Source organism: Saccoglossus kowalevskii, chromosome 6 (genome assembly GCF_978046115.1).
Source record: "Saccoglossus kowalevskii chromosome 6, keSacKowa6.1, whole genome shotgun sequence".
NCBI lineage: Eukaryota > Metazoa > Hemichordata > Enteropneusta > Harrimaniidae > Saccoglossus > Saccoglossus kowalevskii.
This window is the reverse complement of record NC_140646.1, coordinates 1,238,735-1,259,620: the sequence shown is the minus strand read 5'-3', so window position 1 is coordinate 1,259,620 and position 20,886 is coordinate 1,238,735. Positions and strand designations below refer to the sequence as shown.

At 41.3% G+C, this 20,886-nt stretch overlaps 1 protein-coding gene across 1 annotated transcript in view; it reads left to right on the top strand.

Annotated features, from left to right (window-relative positions):
• The window catches only part of LOC102810002 (coiled-coil domain-containing protein 93-like), a 145,701-nt gene that overhangs the window by 68,382 nt on the left and 56,433 nt on the right, over positions 1-20,886 (top strand). The gene's annotated exons all lie outside the window — the stretch shown is intronic.

Below are 20,886 nucleotides of genomic sequence, written 5' to 3'. Positions count from 1 at the left end.
TTAGGGATTGTTGAGTCACAGTGAGTGTTGAATCCCAGTGAGTGATGAATCACAGTAAGTTAGTTATTGGTGAGTCACAGTGAGTGATGAGTCACATTAAGTTAGGGATTGTTGAGTCACAGTGAGTGATGAATCCCAGTGAGTGGTGAGTCACAGTAAGTGGTGAGTCACATTAAGTTAGGGATTGGTGAGTCACAGTGAGTGATGAGTCACAGTAAGTGGTGAGTCACATTAAGTTAGAGATTGTTGAATCACAGTGAGTGATGAATCCCAGTGAGTGGTGAGTCACATTAAGTTAGGGATTGGTGAGTCACAGTGAGTGATGAATTACAGTGAGTGATAAGTCACAGTAAGTTAGTGAGTGATGAGTCACAGTAAGTGGTGAGTCACATTAAGTTAGGAATTGGTGAGTCACAGTGAGTGATGAGTCACAGTAAGTGGTGAGTCACATTAAGTTAGGGATTGTTGAATCACAGTGAGTGATGAATCCCAGTGAGTGATGAATCACAGTAAGTTTGTTATTGGTGAGTCACAGTGAGTGATGAGTCACAGTAAGTGATGAGTCACATTAAGTTAGGGATTGTTGACTCATAGTGAGTGATGAATCACAGTGAGTGATGAGTCACAGTAAGTTAGTGATTGGTGAGTCACAGTGAGTGATGAGTCACAGTAAGTGGTGAGTCACATTAAGTTAGGGATTGTTGAGTCACAGTGAGTGATGAGTCACAGTAAGTGGTGAGTCACAGTAAGTAATGAGTCACAGTAAGTGATGAGTCATATTAAGTGGTGAGTCATATTTAGTGGTGAGTCACAGTAAGTAATGAGTCACAGTAAGGGATGAGTCACATTAAGTTAGTGATTGTTGAGTCACAGTGAGTGATGAATCACAGTGAGTGATGAGTCACAGCAAGTTAGTGATTGGTGAGTCACAGTGAGTGATGAGTCACAGTAAGTGGTGAGTCACATTAAGTTAGAGATTGTTGAGTCACAGTGAGTGATGAATCACAGTGAGTGATGAGTCACAGTAAGTTAGTGATTGGTGAATCACGATGAGTGATGAGTCACAGTAAGTGGTGAGTCACATTAAGTTAGGGATTGGTGAGTCACAGTAAGTGATGAGTCACAGTAAGTGATGAGTCACAGTAAGTTAGTGATTGGTGTGTCACAGTGAGTGATGAGTCACATTAAGTTAGGGATTGTTGAGTCACAGTGAGTGATGAATCCCAGTGAGTGATGAATCACAGTAAGTTTGTTATTGGTGAGTCACAGTGAGTGATGAGTCACAGTAAGTGATGAGTCACAGTAAGTTAGTGATTGGTGAGTCACAGTGAGTGATGAGTCACATTAAGTTAGGGATTGTTGAGTCACAGTGAGTGATGAATCCCAGTGAGTGATGAGTCACAGTAAGTGGTGAGTCACATTAAGTTAGGGATTGGTGAGTCACAGTGAGTGATGAGTCACAGTAAGTGGTGAGTCACATTAAGTTAGAGATTGTTGAGTCACAGTGAGTGATGAATCACAGTGAGTGATGAGTCACAGTAAGTTAGTGATTGGTGAATCACAGTGAGAGATGAGTCACAGTAAGTGGTGAGTCACATTAAGTTAGGGATTGTTGAGTCACAGTGAGTGATGAATCCCAGTGAGTGATGAATCACAGTAAGTTTTATTGGTGAGTCACAGTGAGTGATGAGTCACAGTAAGTGATGAGTCACATTAAGTTAGGGATTGTTGAGTCACAGTGAGTGATGAATCACAGTGAGTGATGAGTCACAGTAAGTTAGTGATTGGTGAGTCACAGTGAGTGATGAGTCACAGTTAGTAATGAGTCACAGTAAGTGATGAGTCGCAGTAAGTGATGAGTCGCAGTAAGTTAGTGATTGTTGAGTCACAGTGAGTGATGAGTCGCAGTAAGTGATGAGTCATATTAAGTGGTGAGTCACAGTAAGTAATGAGTCACAGTAAGTGATGAGTCACATTAAGTGGTGAGTCACAGTAAGTAATGAATCACAGTAAGTGATGAGTCGCAGTAAGTTAGTGATTGTTGAGTCACAGTGAGTGATGAGTCGCAGTAAGTGATGAGTCATATTAAGTGGTGAGTCACAGTAAGTAATGAGTCACATTAAGTGGTGAGTCACAGTAAGTAATGAGTCACAGTAAGTGATGAGTCGCAGTAAGTTAGTGATTGTTGAGTCACAGTGAGTGATGAGTCGCAGTAAGTGATGAGTCATATTAAGTGGCGAGTCACAGTAAGTAATGAGTGACATTAAGTGATGAGTCACATTAAGTGGTGAGTCACAGTAAGTAATGAGTGACATTAAGTGGTGAGTCACAGTAAGTAATGAGTCACAGTAAGTGGTGAGTCACAGTAAGTAATGAGTCACAGTAAGTGGTGAGTCGCAGTAAGTTAGTGATTGTTGAGTCACAGTGAGTGATGAGTCGCAGTAAGTGATGAGTCATATTAAGTGGTGAGTCACAGTAAGTAATGAGTCACAGTAAGTGATGAGTCACATTAAGTCAGGGATTGGTGAGTTGCAGTGAGTGATGAATTACAGTGAGTGATAAGTCACAGTAAGTTAGTGATTGGTGAGTCACAGTGAGTGATGAGTCACAGTTAGTGGTGAGTCACATTAAGTTAGGGATTGGTGAGTCACAGTGAGTGATGAGTCACAGTAAGTGGTGAGTCACATTAAGTTAGGGATTGTTGAGTCACAGTGAGTGTTGAATCCCAGTGAGTGATGAATCACAGTAAGTTAGTTATTGGTGAGTCACAGTGAGTGATGAGTCACAGTAAGTGATGAGTCACATTAAGTTAGGGATTGTTGAGTCACAGTGAGTGATGAATCACAGTGAGTGATGAGTCACAGTAAGTTAGTGATTGGTGAGTCACAGTGAGTGATGAGTCACAGTAAGTGGTGAGTCACATTAAGTCAGGGATTGGTGAGTCACAGTGAGTGATGAATTACAGTGAGTGATAAGTCACAGTAAGTTAGTGAGTGATGAGTCACAGTAAGTGGTGAGTCACATTAAGTTAGGAATTGGTGAGTCACAGTGAGTGATGAGTCACAGTAAGTGGTGAGTCACATTAAGTTAGGGATTGTTGCGTCACAGTGAGTGTTGAATCCCAGTGAGTGATGAGTCACAGTAAGTGGTGAGTCACATTAAGTTAGGGATTGGTGAGTCACAGTGAGTGATGAGTCACAGTAAGTGGTGAGTCACATTAAGTCAGGGATTGGTGAGTCACAGTGAGTGATGAATCACAGTGAGTGATGAGTCACAGTAAGTTAGTGATTGGTGAGTCACAGTGAGTGATGAGTCACAGTAAGTAGTGAGTCACATTAAGTCAGGGATTGGTGAGTCACAGTGAGTGATGAATTACAGTGAGTGATAAGTCACAGTAAGTTAGTGATTGGTGAGTCACAGTGAGTGATGAGTCACAGTAAGTGGTGAGTCACATTAAGTTAGGGATTGTTGAGTCACAGTGAGTGACGAGTCACAGTAAGTTAATGATTGGTGAGTCACAGGGAGTGATGAATCACAGTAAGTTAGTTATTGGTGAGTCACAGTGAGTGATGAGTCACAGTAAGTGATGAGTCACATTAAGTTAGGGATTGTTGAGTCACAGTGAGTGATGAATCACAGTGAGTGATGAGTCACAGTAAGTTAGTGATTGGTGAGTCACAGTGAGTGATGAGTCACAGTAAGTGGTGAGTCACATTAAGTTAGGGATTGTTGAGTCACAGTGAGTGTTGAATCCCAGTGAGTGATGAATCACAGTAAGTTAGTTATTGGTGAGTCACAGTGAGTGATGAGTCACATTAAGTTAGGGATTGTTGAGTCACAGTGAGTGATGAATCCCAGTGAGTGGTGAGTCACAGTAAGTGGTGAGTCACATTAAGTTAGGGATTGGTGAGTCACAGTGAGTGATGAGTCACAGTAAGTGGTGAGTCACATTAAGTTAGAGATTGTTGAGTCACAGTGAGTGATGAATCACAGTGAGTGATGAGTCACAGTAAGTTAGTGATTGGTGAATCACAGTGAGAGATGAGTCACAGTAAGTGGTGAGTCACATTAAGTTAGGGATTGTTGAGTCACAGTGAGTGATGAATCCCAGTGAGTGATGAATCACAGTAAGTTTGTTATTGGTGAGTCACAGTGAGTGATGAGTCACAGTAAGTGGTGAGTCACATTAAGTTAGGGATTGTTGAGTCACAGTGAGTGTTGAATCCCAGTGAGTGATGAATCACAGTAAGTTAGTTGTTGATGAGTCACAGTAAGTGATGAGTCATATTAAGTTAGGGATTGTTGAGTCACAGTGAGTGATGAATCCCAGTGAGTGATGAAGTGGTGAGTCACATTAAGTTAGGGATTGTTGAGTCACAGTGAGTGATGAGTCACATTAAGTTAGTGATTGGTGAGTCACAGTGAGTGATGAGTCACAGTAAGTGGTGAGTCACATTAAGTTAGAGATTGTTGAGTCACAGTGAGTGATGAATCACAGTGAGTGATGAGTCACAGTAAGTTAGTGATTGGTGAATCACAGTGAGAGATGAGTCACAGTAAGTGGTGAGTCACATTAAGTTAGGGATTGTTGAGTGACAGTGAGTGATGAATCCCAGTGAGTGATGAATCACAGTAAGTTAGTTATTGGTGAGTCACAGTGAGTGATGAGTCACAGTGAGTGATGAGTCACAGTAAGTGGTGAGTCACAGTAAGTAATGAGTCACAGTAAGTGATGAGTCGCAGTAAGTGGTGAGTCACATTAGGTTAGAGATTGTTGAGTCACAGTGAGTGATGAATCACAGTGAGTGATGAGTCACAGTAAGTTAGTGATTGGTGAATCACAGTGAGAGATGAGTCACAGTAAGTGGTGAGTCACATTAAGTTAGGGATTGTTGAGTCACAGTGAGTAATGAATCCCAGTGAGTGATGAATCACAGTAAGTTAGTTATTGGTGAGTCACAGTAAGTAATGAGTCACAGTAAGTGATGAGTCACATTAAGTTAGTGATTGGTGAGTCACAGTGAGTGATGAATCACAGTAAGTGGTGAGTCACATTAAGTCAGGGATTGGTGAGTCACAGTGAGTGATGAATTACAGTGAGTGATAAGTCACAGTAAGTTAGTGATTGGTGAGTCACAGTGAGTGATGAGTCACAGTAAGTGGTGAGTCACATTAAGTTAGGGATTGTTGAGTCACAGTGAGTGTTGAATCCCAGTGAGTGATGAATCACAGTAAGTTAGTTATTGGTGAGTCACAGTGAGTGATGAGTCACAGTAAGTGATGAGTCACATTAAGTTAGGGATTGTTGAGTCACAGTGAGTGATGAATCCCAGTGAGTGATGAGTCACAGTAAGTGGTGTCACATTAAGTTAGGGATTGTTGAGTCACAGTGAGTAATGAGTCACAGTAAGTAATGAGTCACAGTAAGTAATGAGTCACAGTATGTAATGAGTCACAGTAAGTGATGATTCGCAGTAAGTGATGAGTCATATTAAGTGGTGAGTCACAGTAAGTAATGAGTCACAGTAAGTGATGAGTCACAGTAAGTAATGAGTCACAGTAAGTGATGAGTCACATTAAGTTAGTGATTGGTGAGTCACAGTGAGTGATGAGTCACAGTAAGTGGTGAGTCACATTAAGTTAGGGATTGGTGAGTCACAGTGAGTGATGAGTCACAGTAAGTTAATGATTGGTGAGTCACAGTGAGTGATGAATCACAGTAAGTTAGTTATTGGTGAGTCACAGTGAGTGATGAGTCACAGTAAGTGATGAGTCACATTAAGTTAGGGATTGTTGAGTCACAGTGAGTGATGAATCACAGTAAGTTAGTGATTGGTGAGTCACAGTGAGTGATGAGTCACAGTGAGTGATGAATCACAGTAAGTTAGTGATTGGTGAGTCACAGTGAGTGATGAATCACAGTGAGTGATGAGTCACAGTGAGTGATGAGTCACAGTAAGTTAGTGATTGGTGAATCACAGTGAGAGATGAGTCACAGTAAGTGGTGAGTCACATTAAGTTAGGGATTGTTGAGTCACAGTGAGTAATGAATCCCAGTGAGTGATGAATCACAGTAAGTTAGTTATTGGTGAGTCACAGTAAGTAATGAGTCACAGTAAGTGATGAGTCACATTAAGTTAGTGATTGGTGAGTCACAGTGAGTGATGAATCACAGTAAGTGGTGAGTCACATTAAGTCAGGGATTGGTGAGTCACAGTGAGTGATGAATTACAGTGAGTGATAAGTCACAGTAAGTTAGTGATTGGTGAGTCACAGTGAGTGATGAGTCACAGTAAGTGGTGAGTCACATTAAGTTAGGGATTGTTGAGTCACAGTGAGTGTTGAATCCCAGTGAGTGATGAATCACAGTAAGTTAGTTATTGGTGAGTCACAGTGAGTGATGAGTCACAGTAAGTGATGAGTCACATTAAGTTAGGGATTGTTGAGTCACAGTGAGTGATGAATCCCAGTGAGTGATGAGTCACAGTAAGTGGTGTCACATTAAGTTAGGGATTGTTGAGTCACAGTGAGTAATGAGTCACAGTAAGTAATGAGTCACAGTAAGTAATGAGTCACAGTAAGTAATGAGTCACAGTAAGTGATGAGTCACATTAAGTTAGTGATTGGTGAGTCACAGTGAGTGATGAGTCACAGTAAGTGGTGAGTCACATTAAGTTAGGGATTGGTGAGTCACAGTGAGTGATGAGTCACAGTAAGTTAATGATTGGTGAGTCACAGTGAGTGATGAATCACAGTAAGTGATGCGTCACATTAAGTTAGGGATTGTTGAGTCACAGTGAGTGATGAATCACAGTGAGTGTTGAGTCACAGTAAGTTAGTGATTGGTGAGTCACAGTGAGTGATGAGTCACAGTTAGTGGTGAGTCACATTAAGTTAGGGATTGTTGAGTCACAGTGAGTGTTGAATCCCAGTGAGTGATGAATCACAGTAAGTTAGTTATTGGTGAGTCACAGTGAGTGATGAGTCACAGTAAGTGATGAGTCACATTAAGTTAGGGATTGTTGAGTCACAGTGAGTGATGAATCCCAGTGAGTGATGAGTCACAGTGAGTGATGAGTCACAGTAAGTTAGTGATTGGTGAATCACAGTGAGAGATGAGTCACAGTAAGTGATGATTCGCAGTAAGTGATGAGTCATATTAAGTGGTGAGTCACAGTAAGTGATGAGTCACAGTAAGTGATGAGTCACAGTAAGTAATGAGTCACAGTAAGTGATGAGTCACATTAAGTTAGTGATTGGTGAGTCACAGTGAGTGATGAGTCACAGTAAGTGGTGAGTCACATTAAGTTAGGGATTGGTGAGTCACAGTGAGTGATGAGTCACAGTAAGTTAATGATTGGTGAGTCACAGTGAGTGATGAATCACAGTAAGTTAGTTATTGGTGAGTCACAGTGAGTGATGAGTCACAGTAAGTGATGAGTCACATTAAGTTAGGGATTGTTGAGTCACAGTGAGTGATGAATCACAGTAAGTTAGTGATTGGTGAGTCACAGTGAGTGATGAGTCACAGTAAGTGGTGAGTCACATTAAGTTAGGGATTGTTGAGTCACAGTGAGTGTTGAATCCCAGTGAGTGATGAATCACAGTAAGTTATTGGTGAGTCACAGTGAGTGATGAGTCACATTAAGTTAGGGATTGTTGAGTCAGTGAGTGATGAATCCCAGTGAGTGATGAGTCACAGTAAGTGGTGAGTCACATTAAGTTAGGGATTGTTGAGTCACAGTGAGTGATGAATCACAGTGAGTGATGGGTCACAGTAAGTTAGTGATTGGTGAGTCACAGTGAGTGATGAGTCACAGTAAGTGGTGAGTCACATTAAGTTAGGGATTGTTGAGTCACAGTGAGTGTTGAATCCCAGTGAGTGATGAATCACAGTAAGTTAGTTATTGGTGAGTCACAGTGAGTGATGAGTCACATTAAGTTAGGGATTGTTGAGTCACAGTGAGTGATGAATCCCAGTGAGTGATGAGTCACATTAAGTGATGAGTCACATTAAGTTAGGGATTGTTGAGTCACAGTGAGTGATGAGTCACAGTAAGTTAGTGATTGGTGAGTCACAGTAAGTGGTGAGTCACATTAAGTTAGTGATTGGTGAGTCACAGTAAGTGGTGTGTCACATTAAGTTAGGGATTGTTGAGTCACAGTGAGTGGTGAATCCCAGTGAGTGATGAATCACAGTAAGTTAGTTATTGGTGAGTCACAGTGAGTGATGAGTCACAGTAAGTGATGAGTCACATTAAGTTAGGGATTGTTGAGTCACAGTGAGTGATGAATCCCAGTGAGTGATGAGTCACAGTAAGTGGTGAGTCACATTAAGTTAGGGATTGTTGAGTCACAGTGAGTGATGAGTCACAGTAAGTTATGAGTCACAGTATGTAATGAGTCACATTAAGTTAGTGATTGGTGAGTCACAGTAAGTGATGATTCGCAGTAAGTGATGAGTCATATTAAGTGGTGAGTCACAGTAAGTGATGAGTCACATTATGTTAGTGATTGGTGAGTCACAGTGAGTGATGAATCACAGTAAGTGGTGAGTCACATTAAGTCAGGGATTGGTGAGTCACAGTGAGTGATGAATTACAGTGAGTGATAAGTCACAGTAAGTTAGTGATTGGTGAGTCACAGTGAGTGATGAGTCACAGTAAGTGGTGAGTCACATTAAGTTAGGGATTGGTGAGTCACAGTGAGTGATGAGTCACAGTAAGTTAATGATTGGTGAGTCACAGTGAGTGATGAATCACCGTAAGTTAGTTATTGGTGAGTCACAGTGAGTGATGAGTCACAGTAAGTGATGAGTCACATTAAGTTAGGGATTGTTGAGTCACAGTGAGTGATGAATCACAGTGAGTGATGAGTCACAGTAAGTTAGTGATTGGTGAGTCACAGTGAGTGATGAGTCACAGTAAGTGGTGAGTCACATTAAGTTAGGGATTGTTGAGTCACAGTGAGTGTTGAATCCCAGTGAGTGATGAATCACAGTAAGTTATTGGTGAGTCACAGTGAGTGATGAGTCACATTAAGTTAGGGATTGTTGAGTCACAGTGAGTGATGAATCCCAGTGAGTGATGAGTCACAGTAAGTGGTGAGTCACATTAAGTTAGGGATTGGTGAGTCACAGTGAGTGATGAGTCACAGTAAGTGGTGAGTCACATTAAGTCAGGGATTGGTGAGTCACAGTGAGTGATGAATTACAGTGAGTGATAAGTCACAGTAAGTTAGTGATTGGTGAGTCACAGTGAGTGATGAGCCACAGTAAGTGGTGAGTCACATTAAGTTAGGGATTGGTGAGTCACAGTGAGTGATGAGTCACAGTAAGTGGTGAGTCACATTAAGTTAGGGATTGTTGAGTCACAGTGAGTGTTGAATCCCAGTGAGTGATGAATCACAGTAAGTTAGTTATTGGTGAGTCACAGTGAGTGATGAGTCACAGTAAGTGATGACTCACATTAAGTTAGGGATTGTTGAGTCACAGTGAGTGATGAATCACAGTGAGTGATGAGTCACAGTAAGTGGTGAGTAACAGTAAGTTATGAGTCACAGTAAGTAATGAGTCACAGTATGTAATGAGTCACAGTAAGTGATGATTCGCAGTAAGTGATGAGTCATATTAAGTGGTGAGTCACAGTAAGTAATGAGTCACAGTAAGTGATGAGTCACATTAAGTTAGTGATTGGTGAGTCACAGTGAGTGATGAATCACAGTAAGTGATAAGTCACAGTAAGTTAGTGATTGGTGAGTCACAGTGAGTGATGAGTCACAGTAAGTGGTGAGTCACATTAAGTTAGGGATTGGTGAGTCACAGTGAGTGATGAGTCACTGTAAGTTAATGATTGGTGACTCACAGTGAGTGATGAATCACAGTAAGTTAGTTATTGGTGAGTCACAGTGAGTGATGAGTCACAGTAAGTGATGAGTCACATTAAGTTAGGGATTGTTGAGTCACAGTGAGTGATGAATCACTGTGAGTGATGAGTCACAGTAAGTTAGTGATTGGTGAGTCACAGTGAGTGATGAGTCACAGTAAGTGGTGAGTCACATTAAGTTAGGGATTGTTGAGTCACAGTGAGTGTTGAATCCCAGTGAGTGGTGAATCACAGTAAGTTAGTTATTGGTGAGTCACAGTGAGTGATGAGTCACATTAAGTTAGGGATTGTTGAGTCACAGTGAGTGATGAATCCCAGTGAGTGATGAGTCACAGTAAGTGGTGAGTCACATTAAGTTAGGGATTGATGAGTCACAGTGAGTGATGAGTCACAGTAAGTGGTGAGTCACATTAAGTCAGGGATTGGTGAGTCGCAGTGAGTGATGAATTACAGTGAGTGATAAGTCACAGTAAGTTAGTGATTGGTGAGTCACAGTGAGTGATGAGTCACAGTTAGTGGTGAGTCACATTAAGTTAGGGATTGGTGAGTCACAGTGAGTGATGAGTCACAGTAAGTGGTGAGTCACATTAAGTTAGGGATTGTTGAGTCACAGTGAGTGTTGAATCCCAGTGAGTGATGAATCACAGTAAGTTAGTTATTGGTGAGTCACAGTGAGTGATGAGTCACAGTAAGTGATGAGTCACATTAAGTTAGGGATTGTTGAGTCACAGTGAGTGATGAATCACAGTGAGTGATGAGTCACAGTAAGTTAGTGATTGGTGAGTCACAGTGAGTGATGAGTCACAGTAAGTGGTGAGTCACATTAAGTCAGGGATTGGTGAGTCACAGTGAGTGATGAATTACAGTGAGTGATAAGTCACAGTAAGTTAGTGAGTGATGAGTCACAGTAAGTGGTGAGTCACTTTAAGTTAGGAATTGGTGAGTCACAGTGAGTGATGAGTCACAGTAAGTGGTGAGTCACATTAAGTTAGGGATTGTTGCGTCACAGTGAGTGTTGAATCCCAGTGAGTGATGAGTCACAGTAAGTGGTGAGTCACATTAAGTTAGGGATTGGTGAGTCACAGTGAGTGATGAGTCACAGTAAGTGGTGAGTCACATTAAGTCAGGGATTGGTGAGTCACAGTGAGTGATGAATCACAGTGAGTGATGAGTCACAGTAAGTTAGTGATTGGTGAGTCACAGTGAGTGATGAGTCACAGTAAGTGGTGAGTCACATTAAGTCAGGGATTGGTTAGTCACAGTGAGTGATGAATTACAGTGAGTGATAAGTCACAGTAAGTTAGTGATTGGTGAGTCACAGTGAGTGATGAGTCACAGTGAGTGATGAGTCACAGTAAGTGGTGAGTCACATTAAGTTAGGGATTGGTGAGTCACAGTGAGTGACGAGTCACAGTAAGTTAATGATTGGTGAGTCACAGGGAGTGATGAATCACAGTAAGTTAGTTATTGGTGAGTCACAGTGAGTGATGAGTCACAGTAAGTGATGAGTCACATTAAGTTAGGGATTGTTGAGTCACAGTGAGTGATGAATCACAGTGAGTGATGAGTCACAGTAAGTTAGTGATTGGTGAGTCACAGTGAGTGATGAGTCACAGTAAGTGGTGAGTCACATTAAGTTAGGGATTGTTGAGTCACAGTGAGTAATGAGTCACAGTAAGTAATGAGTCACAGTAAGTAATGAGTCACAGTATGTAATGAGTCACTGTAAGTGATGATTCGCAGTAAGTGATGAGTCATATTAAGTTAGTGATTGGTGAGTCACAGTGAGTGATGAGTCACAGTAAGTGGTGAGTCACATTAAGTTAGGGATTGGTGAGTCACAGTGAGTGATGAGTCACAGTAAGTTAATGATTGGTGAGTCACAGTGAGTGATGAATCACAGTAAGTTAGTTATTGGTGAGTCACAGTGAGTGATGAGTCACAGTAAGTGATGAGTCACATTAAGTTAGGGATTGTTGAGTCACAGTGAGTGATGAATCACAGTAAGTTAGTGATTGGTGAGTCACAGTGAGTGATGAGTCACAGTAAGTGGTGAGTCACATTAAGTTAGGGATTGTTGAGTCACAGTGAGTGTTGAATCCCAGTGAGTGATGAATCACAGTAAGTTATTGGTGAGTCACAGTGAGTGATGAGTCACATTAAGTTAGGGATTGTTGAGTCACAGTGAGTGATGAATCCCAGTGAGTGATGAGTCACAGTAAGTGGTGAGTCACATTAAGTTAGGGATTGTTGAGTCACAGTGAGTGATGAATCACAGTGAGTGATGGGTCACAGTAAGTTAGTGATTGGTGAGTCACAGTGAGTGATGAGTCACAGTAAGTGGTGAGTCACATTAAGTTAGGGATTGTTGAGTCACAGTGAGTGTTGAATCCCAGTGAGTGATGAATCACAGTAAGTTAGTTATTGGTGAGTCACAGTGAGTGATGAGTCACATTAAGTTAGGGATTGTTGAGTCACAGTGAGTGATGAATCCCAGTGAGTGATGAGTCACATTAAGTGATGAGTTACATTAAGTTAGGGATTGTTGAGTCACAGTGAGTGATGAGTCACAGTAAGTTAGTGATTGGTGAGTCACAGTAAGTGGTGAGTCACATTAAGTTAGGGATTGTTGAGTCACAGTGAGTGTTGAATCCCAGTGAGTGATGAATCACAGTAAGTTAGTTATTGGTGAGTCACAGTGAGTGATGAGTCACAGTAAGTGATGAGTCACATTAAGTTAGGGATTGTTGAGTCACAGTGAGTGATGAATCCCAGTGAGTGATGAGTCACAGTAAGTGGTGAGTCACATTAAGTTAGGGATTGTTGAGTCACAGTGAGTGATGAGTCACAGTAAGTTAGTGATTGGTGAGTCACAGTGAGTGATGAGTCACAGTAAGTGGTGAGTCACAGTAAGTTATGAGTCACAGTATGTAATGAGTCACATTAAGTTAGTGATTGGTGAGTCACAGTAAGTGATGATTCGCAGTAAGTGATGAGTCATATTAAGTGGTGAGTCACTGTAAGTAATGAGTCACAGTAAGTGATGAGTCACATTATGTTAGTGATTGGTGAGTCACAGTGAGTGATGAATCACAGTAAGTGGTGAGTCACATTAAGTCAGGGATTGGTGAGTCACAGTGAGTGATGAATTACAGTGAGTGATAAGTCACAGTAAGTTAGTGATTGGTGAGTCACAGTGAGTGATGAGTCACAGTAAGTGGTGAGTCACATTAAGTTAGGGATTGGTGAGTCACAGTGAGTGATGAGTCACAGTAAGTTAATGATTGGTGAGTCACAGTGAGTGATGAATCACCGTAAGTTAGTTATTGGTGAGTCACAGTGAGTGATGAGTCACAGTGAGTGATGAGTCACATTAAGTTAGGGATTGTTGAGTCACAGTGAGTGATGAATCACAGTGAGTGATGAGTCACAGTAAGTTAGTGATTGGTGAGTCACAGTGAGTGATGAGTCACAGTAAGTGGCGAGTCACATTAAGTTAGGGATTGTTGAGTCACAGTGAGTGTTGAATCCCAGTGAGTGATGAATCACAGTAAGTTATTGGTGAGTCACAGTGAGTGATGAGTCACATTAAGTTAGGGATTGTTGAGTCACAGTGAGTGATGAATCCCAGTGAGTGATGAGTCACAGTAAGTGGTGAGTCACATTAAGTCAGGGATTGGTGAGTCACAGTGAGTGATGAATTACAGTGAGTGATAAGTCACAGTAAGTTAGTGATTGGTGAGTCACAGTGAGTGATGAGCCACAGTAAGTGGTGAGTCACATTAAGTTAGGGATTGGTGAGTCACAGTGAGTGATGAGTCACAGTAAGTGGTGAGTCACATTAAGTTAGGGATTGTTGAGTCACAGTGAGTGTTGAATCCCAGTGAGTGATGAATCACAGTAAGTTAGTTATTGGTGAGTCACAGTGAGTGATGAGTCACAGTAAGTGATGAGTCACATTAAGTTAGGGATTGTTGAGTCACAGTGAGTGATGAATCACAGTGAGTGATGAGTCACAGTAAGTGGTGAGTAACAGTAAGTTATGAGTCACAGTAAGTAATGAGTCACAGTATGTAATGAGTCACAGTAAGTGATGATTCGCAGTAAGTGATGAGTCATATTAAGTGGTGAGTCACAGTAAGTAATGAGTCACAGTAAGTGATGAGTCACATTAAGTTAGTGATTGGTGAGTCACAGTGAGTGATGAATGACAGTAAGTGATAAGTCACAGTAAGTTAGTGATTGGTGAGTCACAGTGAGTGATGAGTCACAGTAAGTGGTGAGTCACATTAAGTTAGGGTTTGGTGAGTCACAGTGAGTGATGAGTCACAGTAAGTTAATGATTGGTGAGTCACAGTGAGTGATGAATCACAGTAAGTTAGTTATTGGTGAGTCACAGTGAGTGATGAGTCACAGTAAGTGATGAGTCACATTAAGTTAGGGATTGTTGAGTCACAGTGAGTGATGAATCACAGTGAGTGATGAGTCACAGTAAGTTAGTGATTGGTGAGTCACAGTGAGTGATGAGTCACAGTAAGTGGTGAGTCACATTAAGTTAGGGATTGTTGAGTCACAGTGAGTGTTGAATCCCAGTGAGTGGTGAATCACAGTAAGTTAGTTATTGGTGAGTCACAGTGAGTGATGAGTCACATTAAGTTAGGAATTGTTGAGTAACAGTGAGTGATGAATCCCAGTGAGTGATGAGTCACAGTAAGTGGTGAGTCACATTAAGTTAGGGATTGATGAGTCACAGTGAGTGATGAGTCACAGTAAGTGGTGAGTCACATTAAGTCAGGGATTGGTGAGTCGCAGTGAGTGATGAATTACAGTGAGTGATAAGTCACAGTAAGTTAGTGATTGGTGAGTCACAGTGAGTGATGAGTCACAGTTAGTGGTGAGTCACATTAAGTTAGGGATTGGTGAGTCACAGTGAGTGATGAGTCACAGTAAGTGGTGAGTCACATTAAGTTAGGGATTGGTGAGTCACAGTGAGTGATGAATTACAGTGAGTGATAAGTCACAGTAAGTTAGTGAGTGATGAGTCACAGTAAGTGGTGAGTCACATTAAGTTATGAATTGGTGAGTCACAGTGAGTGATGAGTCACAGTAAGTGATGAGTCACATTAAGTTAGGGATTGTTGAGTCACAGTGAGTGATGAATCACAGTGAGTGATGAGTCACAGTAAGTGGTGAGTAACAGTAAGTTATGAGTCACAGTAAGTAATGAGTCACAGTATGTAATGAGTCACAGTAAGTGATGATTCGCAGTAAGTGATGAGTCATATTAAGTGGTGAGTCACAGTAAGTAATGAGTCACAGTAAGTGATGAGTCACATTAAGTTAGTGATTGGTGAGTCACAGTGAGTGATGAATCACAGTAAGTGATAAGTCACAGTAAGTTAGTGATTGGTGAGTCACAGTGAGTGATGAGTCACAGTAAGTGGTGAGTCACATTAAGTTAGGGATTGGTGAGTCACAGTGAGTGATGAGTCACAGTAAGTTAATGATTGGTGAGTCACAGTGAGTGATGAATCACAGTAAGTTAGTTATTGGTGAGTCACAGTGAGTGATGAGTCACAGTAAGTGATGAGTCACATTAAGTTAGGGATTGTTGAGTCACAGTGAGTGATGAATCACAGTGAGTGATGAGTCACAGTAAGTTAGTGATTGGTGAGTCACAGTGAGTGATGAGTCACAGTAAGTGGTGAGTCACATTAAGTTAGGGATTGTTGAGTCACAGTGAGTGTTGAATCCCAGTGAGTGGTGAATCACAGTAAGTTAGTTATTGGTGAGTCACAGTGAGTGATGAGTCACATTAAGTTAGGAATTGTTGAGTAACAGTGAGTGATGAATCCCAGTGAGTGATGAGTCACAGTAAGTGGTGAGTCACATTAAGTTAGGGATTGATGAGTCACAGTGAGTGATGAGTCACAGTAAGTGGTGAGTCACATTAAGTCAGGGATTGGTGAGTCGCAGTGAGTGATGAATTACAGTGAGTGATAAGTCACAGTAAGTTAGTGATTGGTGAGTCACAGTGAGTGATGAGTCACAGTTAGTGGTGAGTCACATTAAGTTAGGGATTGGTGAGTCACAGTGAGTGATGAGTCACAGTAAGTGGTGAGTCACATTAAGTTAGGGATTGGTGAGTCACAGTGAGTGATGAATTACAGTGAGTGATAAGTCACAGTAAGTTAGTGAGTGATGAGTCACAGTAAGTGGTGAGTCACATTAAGTTAGGAATTGGTGAGTCACAGTGAGTGATGAGTCACAGTAAGTGGTGAGTCACATTAAGTTAGGGATTGTTGCGTCACAGTGAGTGTTGAATCCCAGTGAGTGATGAGTCACAGTAAGTGGTGAGTCACATTAAGTTAGGGATTGGTGAGTCACAGTGAGTGATGAGTCACAGTAAGTGGTGAGTCACATTAAGTCAGGGATTGGTGAGTCACAGTGAGTGATGAATTACAGTGAGTGATAAGTTACAGTAAGTTAGTGATTGGTGAGTCACAGTGAGTGATGAGTCACAGTAAGTGGTGAGTCACATTAAGTTAGGGATTGTTGAGTCACAGTGAGTGACGAGTCACAGTAAGTTAATGATTGGTGAGTCACAGGGAGTGATGAATCACAGTAAGTTAGTTATTGGTGAGTCACAGTGAGTGATGAGTCACAGTAAGTGATGAGTCACATTAAGTTAGGGATTGTTGAGTCACAGTGAGTGATGAATCACAGTGAGTGATGAGTCACAGTAAGTTAGTGATTGGTGAGTCACAGTGAGTGATGAGTCACAGTAAGTGGTGAGTCACATTAAGTTAGGGATTGTTGAGTCACAGTGAGTGTTGAATCCCAGTGAGTGATGAATCACAGTAAGTTAGTTATTGGTGAGTCACAGTGAGTGATGAGTCACATTAAGTTAGGGATTGTTGAGTCACAGTGAGTGATGAATCCCAGTGAGTGGTGAGTCACAGTAAGTGGTGAGTCACATTAAGTTAGGGATTGGTGAGTCACAGTGAGTGATGAGTCACAGTAAGTGGTGAGTCACATTAAGTTAGAGATTGTTGAATCACAGTGAGTGATGAATCCCAGTGAGTGGTGAGTCACATTAAGTTAGGGATTGGTGAGTCACAGTGAGTGATGAATTACAGTGAGTGATAAGTCACAGTAAGTTAGTGAGTGATGAGTCACAGTAAGTGGTGAGTCACATTAAGTTAGGAATTGGTGAGTCACAGTGAGTGATGAGTCACAGTAAGTGGTGAGTCACATTAAGTTAGGGATTGTTGAATCACAGTGAGTGATGAATCCCAGTGAGTGATGAATCACAGTAAGTTTGTTATTGGTGAGTCACAGTGAGTGATGAGTCACAGTAAGTGATGAGTCACATTAAGTTAGGGATTGTTGACTCATAGTGAGTGATGAATCACAGTGAGTGATGAGTCACAGTAAGTTAGTGATTGGTGAGTCACAGTGAGTGATGAGTCACAGTAAGTGGTGAGTCACATTAAGTTAGGGATTGTTGAGTCACAGTGAGTGATGAGTCACAGTAAGTGGTGAGTCACAGTAAGTAATGAGTCACAGTAAGTGATGAGTCATATTAAGTGGTGAGTCATATTTAGTGGTGAGTCACAGTAAGTAATGAGTCACAGTAAGTGATGAGTCACATTAAGTTAGTGATTGTTGAGTCACAGTGAGTGATGAATCACAGTGAGTGATGAGTCACAGCAAGTTAGTGATTGGTGAGTCACAGTGAGTGATGAGTCACAGTAAGTGGTGAGTCACATTAAGTTAGAGATTGTTGAGTCACAGTGAGTGATGAATCACAGTGAGTGATGAGTCACAGTAAGTTAGTGATTGGTGAATCACGATGAGTGATGAGTCACAGTAAGTGGTGAGTCACATTAAGTTAGGGATTGGTGAGTCACAGTAAGTGATGAGTCACAGTAAGTGATGAGTCACAGTAAGTTAGTGATTGGTGTGTCACAGTGAGTGATGAGTCACATTAAGTTAGGGATTGTTGAGTCACAGTGAGTGATGAATCCCAGTGAGTGATGAATCACAGTAAGTTTGTTATTGGTGAGTCACAGTGAGTGATGAGTCACAGTAAGTGATGAGTCACAGTAAGTTAGTGATTGGTGAGTCACAGTGAGTGATGAGTCACATTAAGTTAGGGATTGTTGAGTCACAGTGAGTGATGAATCCCAGTGAGTGATGAGTCACAGTAAGTGGTGAGTCACATTAAGTTAGGGATTGGTGAGTCACAGTGAGTGATGAGTCACAGTAAGTGGTGAGTCACATTAAGTTAGAGATTGTTGAGTCACAGTGAGTGATGAATCACAGTGAGTGATGAGTCACAGTAAGTTAGTGATTGGTGAATCACAGTGAGAGATGAGTCACAGTAAGTGGTGAGTCACATTAAGTTAGGGATTGTTGAGTCACAGTGAGTGATGAATCCCAGTGAGTGATGAATCACAGTAAGTTTTATTGGTGAGTCACAGTGAGTGATGAGTCACAGTAAGTGATGAGTCACATTAAGTTAGGGATTGTTGAGTCACAGTGAGTGATGAATCACAGTGAGTGATGAGTCACAGTAAGTTAGTGATTGGTGAGTCACAGTGAGTGATGAGTCACAGTTAGTAATGAGTCACAGTAAGTGATGAGTCGCAGTAAGTGATGAGTCGCAGTAAGTTAGTGATTGTTGAGTCACAGTGAGTGATGAGTCGCAGTAAGTGATGAGTCATATTAAGTGGTGAGTCACAGTAAGTAATGAGTCACAGTAAGTGATGAGTCACATTAAGTGGTGAGTCACAGTAAGTAATGAATCACAGTAAGTGATGAGTCGCAGTAAGTTAGTGATTGTTGAGTCACAGTGAGTGATGAGTCGCAGTAAGTGATGAGTCATATTAAGTGGTGAGTCACAGTAAGTAATGAGTCACATTAAGTGGTGAGTCACAGTAAGTAATGAGTCACAGTAAGTGATGAGTCGCAGTAAGTTAGTGATTGTTGAGTCACAGTGAGTGATGAGTCGCAGTAAGTGATGAGTCATATTAAGTGGCGAGTCACAGTAAGTAATGAGTGACATTAAGTGATGAGTCACATTAAGTGGTGAGTCACAGTAAGTAATGAGTGACATTAAGTGGTGAGTCACAGTAAGTAATGAGTCACAGTAAGTGGTGAGTCACAGTAAGTAATGAGTCACAGTAAGTGGTGAGTCGCAGTAAGTTAGTGATTGTTGAGTCACAGTGAGTGATGAGTCGCAGTAAGTGATGAGTCATATTAAGTGGTGAGTCACAGTAAGTAATGAGTCACAGTAAGTGATGAGTCACATTAAGTTAGTGATTGTTGAGTCACAGTGAGTGATGAATCACAGTGAGTGATGAGTCACAGCAAGTTAGTGATTGGTGAGTCACAGTGAGTGATGAGTCACAGTAAGTGGTGAGTCACATTAAGTTAGAGATTGTTGAGTCACAGTGAGTGATGAATCACAGTGAGTGATGAGTCACAGTAAGTTAGTGATTGGTGAATCACGATGAGTAATGAGTCACAGTAAGTGATGAGTCATATTAAGTGGTGAGTCACAGTAAGTAATGAGTCACAGTAAGTGATGAGTCACATTAAGTGGTGAGTCACAGTAAGTATTGAGTCACATTAAGTGGTGAGTCACAGTAAGTAATGAGTCACAGTAAGTGATGAGTCACATTAAGTGGTGAGTCACAGTAAGTAATGAGTCACATTAAGTGGTGAGTCACAGTAAGTAATGAGTCACAGTAAGTGATGAGTCGCAGTAAGTTAGTGATTGTTGAGTCACAGTGAGTGATAAGTCACAGTAAGTGATGGTCATATTAGCTAATTAGTAATAGGTGGTGAGTCACAGTAAGTAATGAGTCACAGTAAGTGATGAGTCACATTAAGTGGTGAGTCACAGTAAGTAATGAGTCACAGTAAGTGATGAGTCGCAGTAAGTTAGTGATTGTTGAGTCACAGTGAGTGATGAGTCGCAGTAAGTGATGAGTCATATTAAGTGGTGAGTCACAGTAAGTAATGAGTCACAGTAAGTGATGAGTCACATTAAGTTAGGGATTGTTGAGTCACAGTGAGTGATGAATCCCAGTGAGTGATGAGTCACAGTAAGTGGTGTCACATTAAGTTAGGGATTGTTGAGTCACAGTGAGTAATGAGTCACAGTAAGTAATGAGTCACAGTAAGTAATGAGTCACAGTATGTAATGAGTCACAGTAAGTGATGATTCGCAGTAAGTGATGAGTCATATTAAGTGGTGAGTCACAGTAAGTAATGAGTCACAGTAAGTGATGAGTCACAGTAAGTAATGAGTCACAGTAAGTAATGAGTCACAGTAAGTGATGAGTCACATTAAGTTAGTGATTGGTGAGTCACAGTGAGTGATGAGTCACAGTAAGTGGTGAGTCACATTAAGTTAGGGATTGGTGAGTCACAGTGAGTGATGAGTCACAGTAAGTTAATGATTGGTGAGTCACAGTGAGTGATGAATCACAGTAAGTTAGTTATTGGTGAGTCACAGTGAGTGATGAGTCACAGTAAGTGATGAGTCACATTAAGTTAGGGATTGTTGAGTCACAGTGAGTGATGAATCACAGTAAGTTAGTGATTGGTGAGTCACAGTGAGTGATGAGTCACAGTGAGTGATGAATCACAGTAAGTTAGTGATTGGTGAGTCACAGTGAGTGATGAATCACAGTGAGTGATGAGTCACAGTGAGTGATGAGTCACAGTAAGTTAGTGATTGGTGAATCACAGTGAGAGATGAGTCACAGTAAGTGGTGAGTCACATTAAGTTAGGGATTGTTGAGTCACAGTGAGTAATGAATCCCAGTGAGTGATGAATCACAGTAAGTTAGTTATTGGTGAGTCACAGTAAGTAATGAGTCACAGTAAGTGATGAGTCACATTAAGTTAGTGATTGGTGAGTCACAGTGAGTGATGAATCACAGTAAGTGGTGAGTCACATTAAGTCAGGGATTGGTGAGTCACAGTG